Source organism: Pristis pectinata, chromosome 8 (assembly GCF_009764475.1).
Source record: "Pristis pectinata isolate sPriPec2 chromosome 8, sPriPec2.1.pri, whole genome shotgun sequence".
In the NCBI taxonomy this organism is placed as follows: domain Eukaryota; kingdom Metazoa; phylum Chordata; class Chondrichthyes; order Rhinopristiformes; family Pristidae; genus Pristis; species Pristis pectinata.
This window is the reverse complement of record NC_067412.1, coordinates 76,932,268-76,947,508: the sequence shown is the minus strand read 5'-3', so window position 1 is coordinate 76,947,508 and position 15,241 is coordinate 76,932,268. Positions and strand designations below refer to the sequence as shown.

At 40.3% G+C, this 15,241-nt stretch overlaps 1 protein-coding gene across 2 annotated transcripts in view; it reads right to left on the bottom strand.

Annotated features, from left to right (window-relative positions):
• Positions 1-14,926, bottom strand: part of LOC127573519 (cationic amino acid transporter 3-like) — a 29,763-nt gene extending 14,837 nt beyond the window's left edge. Inside the window, exon 1 of one of the 2 annotated variants that reach the window (XM_052021809.1) lies at positions 14,784-14,926. The gene's annotated coding sequence lies outside the window, so the exon portion shown is untranslated. Of the gene's footprint in view, positions 1-44; positions 102-14,783 lie in introns of those variants that run through there. The other variant, XM_052021811.1, reaches the window with a different exon arrangement.
• Between the last annotated feature and the right edge of the window lie 315 nt (positions 14,927-15,241).

The following is a 15,241-nucleotide window of genomic DNA, read 5'->3' as shown; positions in this document are numbered from 1 at the left end:
AATGTTGCACAGTTCTCTTACAGTATTCAAATTGCTGTTATTACCTTCACTCCTCTAGCATCTTATAATGTCCCTGGATTCCACAGCTGCCTTGCCCTTACTGTGACGTTACCAATTGATTGTGAAGTTACGGTTATTTCAGTTTATATTTCCAAGTAAAAGGAAGTATTGAGTGGCTAAATCCACCTCACTGTGATCATAGGGAGGGCTGCTTTAGCAATACACATGATTCACTGAGAAATATTTCAAAGCTTCCTTAATTCTTACCAGTACATTTCAGTTAGTTAGATCCGATTACATTGAAGCTGCTTTTCCACCAGTCTTTTCAACAAAGAAGACAGTGTTTCTGATTGTATGACAACAAAGCATGATTGGCAGCTCCATATTCATTTAACTCCTTTATTGGTGTGCCAGACATTGTATTTTAAGTTCTATTATTGACACTGGCTTAATCCAACAAATTATTAAAAATGGGAGGATGTTAGATTGTAAATGGGGTACAGGCAGTTGTTTATTTTTAATTCCCTCAGAGACTTGCCACTATTAGCCCAAATGTGAAAAAATATCCACCTTGGATATCTCCACAAAGGTCTTATTAGTTAAATATTTCTTGGCCTGTGACTGTAGAATCTTCAACAGGTAGGCAATTGCTTCCTGGTTGACGAGACAGGTTTACGAGACTGGAATCCAGAGTTGCAGTCAATGCCATTCTGTGACAGACCTTTCTTAATGGGACTGAGGGGGAAAAAAAATCCCATAGTCATTGTGAATTAGCATATATTATTAACATGGTAGTTTCCAATATTGACCAATTCTAGAAAAATAATGCATTATTCTAGAAGAACATATCTATGATGTTCTTCAGTAACAGTAATTTTGAAACAGAAAACATTCAAGTCTATACAGAAACTTAGAAAAAAAACAAAATAAACAGTAATGTATTTTTCTGAAGATTTGTGCATCAGAAAACCACCATATTTTTTGGCAGAATAACTTTACCAAAGAACCAACACCATGGATCAGTGAAAACTCTGAGGAAGTTAGAAAAAGTAAAACTAGGAAATCTTTAAATGCCAATTGGGCATGTGATTTTCCAGTTAGGTATTGCAGAAATAAACTTTTATAAAGGAAGTGTTTTTTTTTGCTGTAATTCATATTGCCTCACTTTTGGAGCAGAAGTTAAAACAAAACTTAAAACAAGAAACAAGTTAATGCGTACCTCTGAATGAGCCTTAACTGGATTGAAGTCATTGCTATATGATTAGGTATTTTCCTAGACAATCAATGCCTGATACAGTTAGATACAGAAACACCCTTCAGTTTATGGCACCAGGGCTGCCAGCCCAATGTAATTTCAACAGTGAGCCTAGTCAGTACAAATCTGCCCAAGATCGGAGGGTTGATTGGAACAGGAGACAAAAGGAAAGTCAAAGCTAAGCCCGATTCATCCCTCAAAGCATAGATATGCCTGTGCTTCCAGCAAAGTCAGCTGATTGCAGTCAGGAACAAATTGAAAAGCAGGAGCTTCCCTTGGTTGCATTAGATTACTATATTATTAAAGATGTTTTAACTGGGCCATCAAACAGCTGTTTATAATACTGATCCCTGACATGCAGGGTTGGCTAAAAATAAATGGGGACACAGGATCCACACACAGGAGGCAGACATTACATGCACCTCAAGCCCCATCTGCAAACAGGAAAAGGTTCCTTTAGTAGGAAATGTAACTTGCACGCAGACGGCACTTCATAGAGTACGTATGCTCTCCCCGTGTGTCTGTGTGGGTTTCCTCCGGGTGCTCCGGTTTCCTCCCACATCCCAAAGACGTATGGGTTTAGGAAGTTGTGGGCATGCTATGTTGGCGCCGGAAGCATGGCGACACTTGCGGGCTGCCCCCAAAACACTCTATGCAAAAGATACATTTCAGCTGTGTGTTTCGATGTACATGTTGACTAATAAGAAATCTTAGTATTATTTTATTTAGGGCCAGACAGGACAACATTCATTTAGGGTGTCACCTGTGGCACAGGCTACTACCTGGGTTCATTCCTGACCTCCAGTGCTGGTCTATGTGGAGCTTGAATGTTCTCTGGGTGCTCTGGTTTCCTCCTACATCTCAAAGACATTGGGAATGGCAGGTTTAATTCGTCACCGTAAATTGCCTCCAAGGTGTAGATAATGAGTAATTGTAAAATCTGGGATCGCTGATGGGAAATGTGGGGAGAATGAAATGGGATTAGTGTGAATAGTTGCTGATGATCAGTGTACATTCAGTGGGCTGAAGAGCCTGTTTGACCTCGACTCTCAACAATGCACCATGGTGAATTACCTTCACTATTTGTTTACTATTAACAGTCTCCATCTTGGTGACGCATCTCTCTAGCACATTTAACACCCACACAGGAAATGGCTACCTCATTTTTAATCGCATGATCTCTCCTTCATTAATTCCAAAGCAATAGCTTGGGCAAGCTGTAACTTTCCCCATTTATTGCAAGAAATCGTTCAAGCACGAGTCATTTTCTTCCACATAAAAAGAACATCAGAGAGGTTTAGCCAAGAATCACATCGTGATTTTGCAAGAAAATTGTAACTCAAAGAAAATTCCCCTTCCCCCTCCACACACATCCTTTCTTTTAATGCAATGGCTATTTCTTATAGAAAATGATTTCAGAGAAATGAGCCAGTGAATCCCATATGAAATGAATGCTCAAGCAACATGCAATTTTGTAACTTTTAATCTCATAACGACAGCTTGTATACATACATCTCTTCTAATTTTGTAAAACATCCTAAGGTGCTCCACAGGAGCCAAATCAAACAATATCTGACAGCAAGCCACACAAGTTGTTACTGGAGGTGAAAACCAAAAGCCTAGCAAAAAGTACAGTTTTGAGCTGAAGGGAGGGTATGCTTTGTCCCTGCACATACCTGCTTTTATGATTGTTTTTCCCTAATCTATCCTCCTCGGTACCAAGGTCGTAAAGTCCAAGAATCATAAACCAAAAACAAACCACAGATGCTGGGAGATTTGAAATAAGAACAGAAAATGCTGGAAATAGAAGCAGCTTCTGTGGAGAGAGTAACAGAGTTAATGTTTCACTCTGATGACATTCCATCAGAAGTATTTCCCAGTTCTGATGAAGCTCTCAATATGATCTGAAACACATGCTGGAGTCAACATTATTCCTGAGTTCCAGTGACCAGTCACAAACTCAGAATGAGGCTCACAAAGCACAATAAGAAGAACAACTTTACAATTTCCTCTCTGATATGCCTGTCCTTCGCCACTGAAACCACTGGCTATTTCAGTTCTGTGGGCTTCTGCAACATTAAGCAGAGGTTTCATTTGCTAATGTTTCAAATGGGTCATTGAAGATATAGAAGCCACTATAACCAAGCTGAATTATGCTCACACAGACATACACTTTAGCAGGATAGGCTGCAGGACAGCATTTAAATATTGCTGCAATTGTACATTTCACATTGCAATACCTAGGCCTAAGATAATACCCTGCGCACATTAAAAAATATTCATTAGCCTATCACAAACTCCCCGGCTCTGTCTAAGCTCATCTGGAATTCCCAAAGAATTCCCTCTCTTTACCTTTTCATCAGGTGCAATATTATAGCTGTCACTTACTAAAAGTAACAACGTTAGGTATTGGAGAATGAAGAAAAAGCACTGGTAGCAGAAAGCAATAACTAGCAAGAAGAAGAATTAACAATCTCCACTAGAACTGCTTTCATAGGATTTTTTGTACGAAACCTCTTTGTGCATTGGGAATATCTACAGACTATATGGTTTCCAATGATGAGTGCTCAGCAGTCTATGGATGGATTCTCACATTCCTGGAATTTGGTGTAGAATTGTTCCCAGGATACATACACAATAAAAGAAGGTAGCACAATCTGCCCCAAATTCTCACTAGAACTGTGACAATTTCTCATTTTAGAATTCTGTAGTTCATTAGTCAAGGATCAAATCATGCACCTAATTTCTTCTTGTAACAGATTGATGCACAACAATGACAGGTTGCTGCAAGGATAAACGAGGTTATCTGCCATAAGGAAGCCTACTAATGACAAGCTTGTGCAATAATGTTCATTCAATTACAGGAAAGATTGCCAGACTAATATTTGTGTTCTTCCTTCCTTTGTACTTCCTCTTCAAGGTCTGATGACAACAAATAATGTACTGATTTATCATAAGGGCCTTCTGAGCTAAGTAGACACTCCCAAAGAATTTTAGATGGAAATTCACCTAAAAAGTGGAGATGGTACTTTTAACTTTCTTACAAGAATTTGATTTTATTCCAACAGAATTAAATATAAAAATTGTAATATAAGTCCTCTTCAAATTAAAAACTGCTAAAATTGAGCCCAAAATTTCAGATGATATAGCTCAGATTGTGTAACATAGAATAAATCACAGAAATATTTTGAGCTCTACAATTATTTAAATGGAAACCAAGGGAGAGGGAAAATACACACTTAAGTAATAGATCACTTAGACCGGGCTAGGTACAACTCCAAATGTGGGTTGGAGGCTCATTTCCATCCTAAATATATGTGCAAACCTAAACAGACAATTAAGCTGTGGGGTACACCATTTCCCAGGTAATCCTTTCCTCTTTCAATACCTAAATGATTACATTGTTTTGGAGAATGACTGAAATCTTTGGTGGACAGGACAAGTGCTATTTTCTGAATACAGGCAATCCCTGCATTACAGCCATTAGGCCTACATAAAGTTGCCCTCACAGAATTCACAAATCACTACCCAAATATTAGAGGCAGGGAATAAAATTGGCTCTTACAGAATTTATGTTAAAAAAATAAAAGACAATTGTTTTCAACTTGTGTTTCTTGATGCGCGTGAAGATGACATGGCCTCACATTACGGAAAATGGTGATATAAACCATTTTTCTAGGAATGCAAACACACACACACAAAAAACCAGGGTCACCTGTATTTAACCATTTTCTCCCAAGCTGTTGACTGCTGAGGATACAATGCCATGGGGTCTTCTAGAACTCCACTCAAGAATGCATAGCTAATTTCTCAATCCTTAAAGACATAATAGCTGAAGCCAATTCTGCTCTCATTTTCTATTCCCATATAAACAGCTTGTTGTAGGGGTAATTAGATACCATACAAAGCAGCAATCCAGAATAAAGTCTAGCTGATTCAGGAACACTGGAGAGAGCACCACATATTCTTACCTTGTAATATTTATCATATCTCTTCTCTGTGAGCAAGATCCTCTATCCGGCATGCTACCACTTCCCCATTCCCTGACCAAAGAGGCCCATTACTGGTTTGTTTACTTCACTTCATTGACAAAGAATTCAGAGAAATCTTTCCTTATTTATGGCATGTTTCCTTCCCTACTTAAGGAAACCCTCCACTATTTATGAAACTTTCATCCTATTTAAAAAGAACTCAGGTGAACACTTGATGTGTTGTAAACTAGAAGGGTACATGTTGAGAGCAGGACTGTGGTATTTGGCTAAATGGGCTCCTCTGTGGCTAGCATGGAGACACTGGGCCAAATGAGTTCCTTCAATGATCTAAACTTCTATTATTCTAAATCAAAAAAAGAAAGGAAGTTACATCACAATCTAGCTTTATACTCTCAAAAGATACAATGCAATCCACCATCTGACAATAAAAAACACAGGTCTCATGAGTAAACGAACAGTGTGGAATTTTGTTTTCATTACTCCATTAATCACCAATAAGAAATATCACATTGGAGCCTCTCATGTCAAGAGAACAGGGAACCGAAAAATCAATTAGGTTGCAACTTTGACTTCCATTTCTAGATTTGTTGTCATGACCCCTGAGTAAAGGTCAGCTTGGGTACAATATTAAAACCTGATCCAGACATGCTTAATCCAAACTGACCATAACTGAAGGGGACAAAATTGTTTCAATACCCAAGCCAGCTCCAAGCCACAGGTTCCTTTGGGCTTGAGTCAGGTAGCCAGACTTTAACTCTGAGCACCAGAGTCCATTTATGATTCTTGGTGTGCCACTAATGGACTGTTCTATGGACAGCAGGATACAGCTGTAATCTTCATACTATTCTTGAACATTAAATTTGCATATCATAAATCAACAGGTTATGGACTGATAACTATATTTGTAATGTTTACTCAGTATGTGAGCCCTTAACTAGTTTCACTCTGCCTGGAGGGATTAAGGCTGAACTGAGAGAATATATGTATTTACACTACCAATTTCCAACCAACGATACTGCAGTCACAAGAGTTTCACGGTGCATTATTAAGTTTTTAGGATTGCCCATCCTTAACTGAGAAGGTGGCAGCCAGTTGTCTTCTTGAATAACTCAAGTCCTGCTGGTGAAGGTACTCTCACGATGCTGTTGGGTTAGGAGTTTCAGGCTTTATCAAGGAATGGTGATACATTTCTAAATCAGGATGGCATGTGACTTGGGAAGGGGAGGGGGAGCATGGTGGAATATGCAGGTGTTCTGATGAGCCTGAAATCCTCATCCTTCTTGGTGGTAGAGGTCACAGGTTAGAGAGGTGCTGTCAGAGTTGCCTAGATGAGCAAATGCAGTGCAACCACTGTGCCCTGGTGCTGGAGGGAACAAAGGCTTGGTTTGGGTTGGATTGGGGTGGGTAGAGGGGGATACAATTCAAGCAGGCTGTTTGATCAGGATGGTGTTGAGCTTTTTTTGAGCATTACTAGACAAGCAAATAGAATTGAACATTTTGCAGTCATTGGCAAACATCCCCACTTCTGTCCTTGTAAGGAAAGTAAGGTCATTGTTGAACTAGCTAAAGACCTAGTTCAGTGATATCCAGTGGCTGAGATTATTGACCCTTAACCTTGATAGATATTATGCAATTATGCAGTTCTCCCACTGCTCTAAGGTTGTAGTTGTGATTGAAGCAGTAACAGCAGATTTCAATAAAGATTTCTTTATTGAGGTACAGATGGTTCTCACACTGTTTCCCACTGAGGTTTAGGTTGGGAAATTGCTCCCAGAACACCTTCATGAGACCAAGCCTTTTGCTGAGCTTCCTTCTTCCTCCGATCCCCCTTCCAGCTGCTCGTCCTGCTCTGTGCCATTTCAGCTCCATCTGCCAGTCACGTTGCATTCCAAGCATCAATATACTGTACCTAAAAATAATTGGTTTGTGCAGAAGCTTTGACATCAGGAGAATGGTTTTATCAATAGCCACACCACCCTTTGCAGTGTTGAAACATCAGACACCTCCCCTCAGAAATATGAGCTGCACTTTGATATGTATTGTATGCTGCTACTGGGTAAGGAATGGGAGGATTGGATCTAATTGATTTTTCTTCACAAAATGACAAGTATATTGTAAAGGATGAAAAAATGCTTGCTAATTATGCAACAGGATCCAAGCACATTGCTTCAGTTTACACAACCCAGAATGATTTAACCTTCTGAGTTAAAATAGGTATGTATGGCTGCTAGAGAACCCAGTGCTGAAAATAGTATAGCCAGCATCTCTTCCGAACTAAACCATATGTCTTAATTGAACAAAATGACCACCTCAAATGGTATATTTCAACTCCACTTATGTAACTGAAATATGTATTTGAGGTTTTTGATTATCCAAATTAATTTGAATCCCTTCTAGAGTCAGACAATGAAAAACCCAGCCACAATTAGTGGGAGTAGAGACTTGACAAAATATGTTAGATTTCAATGGCCCACTTCAGCACACAGGCAATAACACTCGTTAAACCAAGAACGTGTGTGATTTTCTTAAGATGGTGACTTTTGCTATTTTTTCCCCCCCCCATTTACTCATTTTCAGGATGGGGACCTCACGGCAAGGCATGCATTTAATGCCTATCCTTAATTCCCCTTGAACTGAGTAATTACTTGGGGCATTTTAGAGTCAAAGCACACAGGTGGGTTAGGAGTCACACAATACCCAAGACAGGAAGAACAGATTAATAATAATATTAATGAACCAAAGTGGTTTTCTTAAAATCGACAATCTGGTAGATTTTGCAATAATCTGATAGTTTTGTGGTCATCATTACTAATGCAGTTTTCTTGATTATTAATTAAAATCACAACTGCCAAAGTGGGATTTGAACTCCAGTTTCTGAATTGTTATCTAGATCTCTAGATTACTAGTTTAGTAATTTACTTGCTGCATGGCCATCATAACCCAATACAAGTACAAACAGTCCTGAGATATTCCAACCAAGAAGACATTCTGCATCTGAGCCTTAATACCAGGAGTCTTCAGCCAATTCAACTTTGAATGCCACAGACAAACCTGATTTTAGCTGAACAGGAATGCTCCATTATTTGAGCCAAGAGTGTCTGCAGAGGGAACGCAAATTAATTTCAACACAATGCATGACTGCTGAGGCTATGGTTTTGGCAGGAGAAATAAAGACAGACCTTGGATATAATGTTTTTGTAATGTAAATAGGCAGGATAATTTTGATTTAAAACATAATCAATGCTTACAATGCTGATTAAACTCCAGCCCTGGATAGATACACAGGAAACAGTGTGACTAATGTTTAAATCCAGCGAGAGATAGTACTGAAGTTAATTTAAATGTCAACTGTGTTGTCCATTCTCAGTCCATGAAACAGAATACGTTTTTTTAATCTAAGTGATCTTTTTATTTTTAAAAGTATTTATAAGCTCCTAAACCACCGCAGTTCTGTGCCAGAAAATGTAGTTTATTACCTGATGCAACTAATATCCTATTAGAAGGCAGGAACATGTACACTGTGTGACTGGCAGCAACTGAGTGCTCCCACAAGGAATGGCCAATTAGCTGAAGTACCGGAGACTAATCATTGATGTTTCAGCATGAGTCATTGCCTTCAGCAAAGAACAACACACACATTGCTGCAAGAACTCAGTGGGTCAAGCAGCAAAGACAAAAAATATAAGGTGATGTTTCTGGTTGAGACCCTGCATCAGGACAAGAAATAAGGGAACAAGAAAGTTTGCCAGTATATAGCAATATGAAAGGGGTGGAATAGAGACTGGTAGGTGATAGATGGAACCAGATAGGGAGGGGCTGATGGGTAGATGCAACCATGTGGGAAGAGGAGATGTGAAAAATGAACAAAGGGAGAAGAAAACTAGATGAACCAGTGAGTGTGGGAGGAAAACACAAGGGATGTGGGTTACCTCAAATTGGAAAGTTCAAAGTTCTTACCATTGGGCTGTAAGCTACCCAAGTGGAATACGAGGTGGTGTTCTTCCAATTTGTGTTTGACCTTTCTATAGCAATGGAAAACACGGAGGAGAGGCAGGTCAGTGTGGGAGTGGGAAGGAGAATTAAATGATATGCACCTGGAAGCTCGAGATGGCAGGTGTGGACAGAGTACAAGTGCTCTGCAAAATGATTAGCTAGTCTATGCTTGGTTTCACCAGTATAAAGGAGGCCACACCACGAGCGCCAAATAGAGTAGACCAGGTTGGAAGAGGTACAGGTGTTAAACCTCCTACAGTTGCAGGGGAAACTGCTGGGGAACAGGGAGGGATGGGTGGGGATGGATGAGAGGACCAAAGAAAGTGGTCTCTGTGGAAAGTAGAAAGTGATGGGAGGGGAGGTGGGATGATGTGACTGGTGGTGGGATTGCGTTGGAGCTGGTGGAAATGGCAGAGGACATTGTGTTGGATGTGGAGACTGGTGGAGTGAAAGGTGAGGACCAAGGGAACTCTATTGCTGCTCTGCCTAGGGAGAGGGAGAGGGGGAGGGTGTCAGAGCAGATGTCGCACCCCACTTTGTACTGCTATATGCTGGCAATCTTTCCTCTTTCCTGTCAGTCCTGATGCAAGGTCTTGATCCAAAACATCGACTTGTATCTTTTGCCTCCACAAATGCTGCTTGACCCGCTTTCTTTCAGTGTTCTGTTTGTTGTTCCAGATTCAGCATCTGCAGTCTCTTTTGCCTTCAGCAAAGAATACTGGAGGAGAATATAATTCAGAGACCATTTGGAATTCTGATGGACCAAAACACTTTCCAATTCCAAGATAATTCTTGAACCAAATATACCTTAATAAGTAGCCTCCACCCAACGTGTTAAATTGTCCTTACCCTTTCATAAGAACACAAATCATGAGTAGGTTACACTGCCTTCTCTGCTATTCAATGAGTTCACAGCTGATCCTGTACCTCAAATCACTCTCAGCTCATTCTCATACCTCTTGATTCATTCGCCCTAATACCTATTGACCTCAGCTCTGACCACGTTCAACAACTAAGCACCCAGGCCCTTTGAGGTAGAGAATTCCAAAGGCTTACAACCCTCCAGGCAAACATCTTTCCTAAGTGGCCAAACGCTTACTCTGTGAGAATGACTCTTGGTTCCAGATTCTCTAAGAATCTTGCATGTCTTAATGAAAGCATCTCTCATTCTGTTAAACTCTAGTGAGCCCATGCTGCCTGACCTGCCAAGTTCCTCCAACAGCTTGCTTTCAGCTCCAGGTCTGCAGAGTTATGGACAAAGCTAAACACATCACAAGAGCCTGAAAGCATGTACCACCAGGCCCAAGGACAGCGTTTATCCCACTGTTACAAGACTACTGAATGGACCCCTTGTAGGATCAGATGAACTCTTGACCTCACAATCTACCTCATCATATTATCTCCCTGCACTGCACTTTCTCTGTAACTGTAACATGATATTCTGCATTCTGTTATTGCTTTTCCCATGTACTACCTCGGTGTACTGATGTGATGAAATGATCTGTATGGATAGCATGAAAAACAAAGTTTTGCACTGTACCTCAGTACATGTGACAACAATACACTAATTACCAATCTGCAGTCTCTTATGTCTCAGTCACTCCCTCATCACAGGTATCAATCTACTAACACTGACCCTGAGGCAAATTCTTCTTTGGGTGTGGTGGCCAAAACTAAGCACAGTTTTCCTTGTCTGTAAAGAAAATATATTGCTTCCTGCAACTTTCTCATTTTTTTCCCCTCTAAATAAAATCTGACTTGTTTCATTTTACATAAGGCACGTCACCTTACAATGTCATCTTTGTACGACATTCTCATCTGAGATGCTGAGTTTGGAAATCTCCATATCAGGTAATCACTGAGAAGGGTGTTACAGCTACATGGAGTGACAGGACCAATGAAAGCATCCAGCAGTTACTCTCAGTTATCCTATCCCATAAGTGCTGCACGCTATTCAACTGAAAAGCATCACACCTGCTCCTAATTCCTCCCTGTGCCAACATCAACTGGTACATTTTTTCTTGGAGTCACTGAATGAGCTGCAGAAATCACAGCAGATTTTCTCTTCCTTGATCCAAAAACACCAACATCACCTGTTGCACCAACAGGCCTCAAGTTGATCAAACTGAAATTTCACCTTGAAAGTATTTTGTATGCATTATAATTTCAGAAACAGCTCCCAAAAATCTGCACCAAGGTATAACTTATAAATAAGGTTTTTGCCTAAAGCTAGAGTTGGATTTGGTACTGGAAATGTCCTGGATATGTTCTAACCTGGCAGGCCTAATGTATCAACAATCCACAGTTCTCACATAACAAACTGATCAAATATTTACACGAACTGAGTGTGGATGTACAAATGGCACTGGTATCAATGATAAAATTAATTCCTGTCTTAAATATTGTAAGCATACTGATGCAATTTAAAAAAAACTAAATCAAAAACTAGGCATATTCTCAAGATAAGGAAAATATTTTATGGGTTATAAGAAGCTGGACACCTCTGCAGTTCAACAAGCACGCACAATTGAGTCCTTGTTATGCTAATATTTCTTAATCATAGGTTTGTTGCTTTGGAATGTTAATGATTGAATTTTTTTCTCATATTCAGTTCTGATATCTCAGCACCCATTCAAGGACAGCACTGGAAATACAAAAAGACTGCAGATGCTGGAATCTGGAGCAAAAAAAAACTGTTGGAGGAGTGGGTCAAGCAGCATCTATGGAGGCAAAAGGACAGTTGATTTTTTGGGTTGAGACCCTGCATCAGGATAGCTGATCCCTAATTGCCCTTCATGAGGTGGTGTTGAACAGCTTTCTTCAACTGCTGCAGTCCTTCTGGTGAAGGTACAACCATAGTGCTGCTGGGGAGGGAGTTCCAGGATTTAGTCACAGTAATGATGAAGGACCAGAGATATGTTTGCAAGTCAAGATGGTGTGCATCTTTGAAGGGAACCTGCAGGTGCAGCGTTCCTATACGTCTGGCACCCTTGTACTTCTTGGTGGTAGAGGTCATGGGTTTGGGAGCAGCTCTACTATTAGCCTGGGTGAGTGACTACAGTGCCTTTTATAGATGATACATAATGGAAACACTGTGTGCTGCTGGTGGAGGGAATGAAGGCTGAGGTGGTTGATGGGGTGTTGATCAATGGGCTGTTTTGTCTGGGATGATGTCATGTTTCTTGAGGTTAGAAATGGGAATACTTTAGCTGCTGATAGTTAAGCCCCATCTCACAACACCTGGATCTGCATTGGTATTGATGCAAATGTGAAGTTACACATTGGATGTCAAAGATGCAATCTATAAAAACAAATACTTGGACACTTCATCCTGGAAAACCATTGCTCACTCATTCCTGGTGATCACTCACCACAACAAGCAATATCACCACACTGATATGACAGAATAGTTTCAGCTTTTTCTTCCATGAGAATTAAAAAAAATAAGTTTTTATCCCAATCATTTTGAGGTGGTGGTTAAACATTTGCTTTTTATTTATTAAAAAATAGTTACCTCTTTCAGGAAGACAAGAAAAACGATAAGGAATGCACTAATCACCATACAGGGTAAAATAAGCATATAACAATGTAAAATGTTTATCTTTGAAAAATCCAGCAAATGCTCAATCAACAATAAGTAAATAGCTAACCTTAAATCCAGCCCAACCCACTTTAGTTTACTGTTTGCCCGCTTCTCCGGCATCAGAAACCAAACATTCAATAATGATGTTCTTGTGCTAAGGAACCCCACTGCCCCCCACCCCATGTCCATCTTTCCTTCAACCCCTCTGTATGCCCTATCCGTACTGCTTGTATACTTATAATGTAAGGTTTGTATACAAAAGTTTGAGGAGTATCAGACACTGGTGCCTTATGCCTGCTTTTACATTACAACTATAATTTGCTTGAGCATTCCTGTGAAGTAAATGTGAAGCAAAACTCTACCACTCCTTATTATTGCTCTATGCATGCAACAATGGAATGATCAGCTTATTACCCCCCATTTCTCACTAAAATGTTTTTTTCTATACTGTATTCTTGAATGCTTCTTTATAACACGATTGATTTGCATTAAAAATCAAATAACTTATTGGCTTTTTGCGCTTAGTTTGGACACTTAAGGATGTGAGGGCTTCAAACTTTAATTTTCATGTGTGAAAGGGGATATAAAGAGGGATACACGCCTGAGATTTTACTCCAATTCCTAATTGGTACTTCCAGAAGTATGCTGAAATTCCAGTGTAACCTGTTGCAAAGACTACCACTGACCAGGTGAGGCGATTTTGACTCGTTTCCGTGCTGTCATTTTTATGTACATTTGTGTAATTTTCCTACTGCGTCAGCAAATCCTAGGCGGGGTCTTGATGCACAGTCGAGAAACCCGGGCACCCCCTGCCCTTTCTCGTCAGCTTCCTTTTCCTTCCCCTCATCTCAGAGCGCATGGGGGAGTTCTCTCTGTCAGAAAAGCACTGCTTCCTCTTCGTGAGGCGCTCAATTAGTATAGGAAATGATCCTGTTTTATAATTGTATATAGTTTGTCTTTTATTATGAATAAAGTTTATTTTGATTAAAAAAATGATCCTATGCTTCAGTGTAAGCTGTGATAAACATATAGCATTAGTTGCTCCGTTCAGTGAAACACGCCTTTTGCTGGCCTGGGCAAATGTCTCGGAATTCGCTGCCCTAAATGCGGTCATTTGTTTGAATTATTGCATCAGATGCTGCCTCCCCTGAAGATGGAAACTCAAAGCAAACGGAAATCCTGGCTCGCTTCGATTTCTCTTTTTGCTTTAAGTTGGATCTTGTAAGTAGCTGATACTAACCGAAAATCGTAAGCGTGGGCATGGACAAAAACAGAAAAGGAGTCTTCAACTTCGACAGACAGGCTGATGCAACCAGCCGGTGTCTACACATCCCGCCAACACAGCTGCCTAGCAGTCAGTCTGCTTCTCCTTAATGTAAAACTACTTTGTTTTTCCCTTGAAACAGTGAATAAATAAGGTTGTGTCTTTTTTTTTCCCGACGGTTCAATTACACTGTAAAGTACGAGTACTGGAAGACGACCGGAATAATTTTTGCTCCATTCACATCCTGACGTCGACTTTAATTAAAACACGTTTTAGCTTAAACTCCTAATTCTCCCGGACAGTCAATGCATTTGTATGTACAAATTGAATGCTAACTTATCCGAAACCAGCAAATAATCATAAAGTATGAATAAATCACCTGGTATCATTTAGGCGCCAAACACACAATAACCTCTGAAAACCTCACTATTATCTGATCCAGAACCATTCACGTGTTTTCATAACCGGATGAATCCGTAATATTTTAATCGATATCCGATTTAAACATTTAATTACAATAAACCCATTCATTAGTACATGCCACGGCCCGGACAACGATTGATTCAATGCGTTTCAATTCTGCTCTCCATGCACTTTGAAATCTCATTTTATCGCTACATTTTTAGGATAAAAATGAGCACAATAATCAACCCCGCCAGTCAATTATTCCACTTCTTGAGACAGGAATAAACTCACTGTTTAGCTTTGCTCGGATGAAGTAGCCAGGGAGTACAGTCCCGTCCGCGTGTCCCCTGAATGAAGCTAAGCCGGCGGCTGCCCGCCAATTACCACCGGCTTGTACGTCACGGAGACAGTCGTCACTGAATACCACGGGAGGTCCGCCTGGTAGAACTATGGGTTGTGAGTCTCTCTCTCTCTCTCTCTCTCTCTCTCTCTGTATCTGACACTTACTGGGCTGCCGAGCACCCACAGTTTGCTAGCATTAATGCAGAATCTTCAGCGAGCAAATTTTCCCAAGATGCTTGTGGTTGGTGGTGGGGTAGAGATGGCACTATCAAACAAAATTAGTCGCAAGTCAGACAAGGAGATGTATTCGGGCAGGTGATCAAACAAAAACGGCTCAAAGTAGTAGGTATTAAGGAACGCCCAGAAGGCAATAGAGACCGAGAGGTTTGGGGAAAGAATTCCACAGG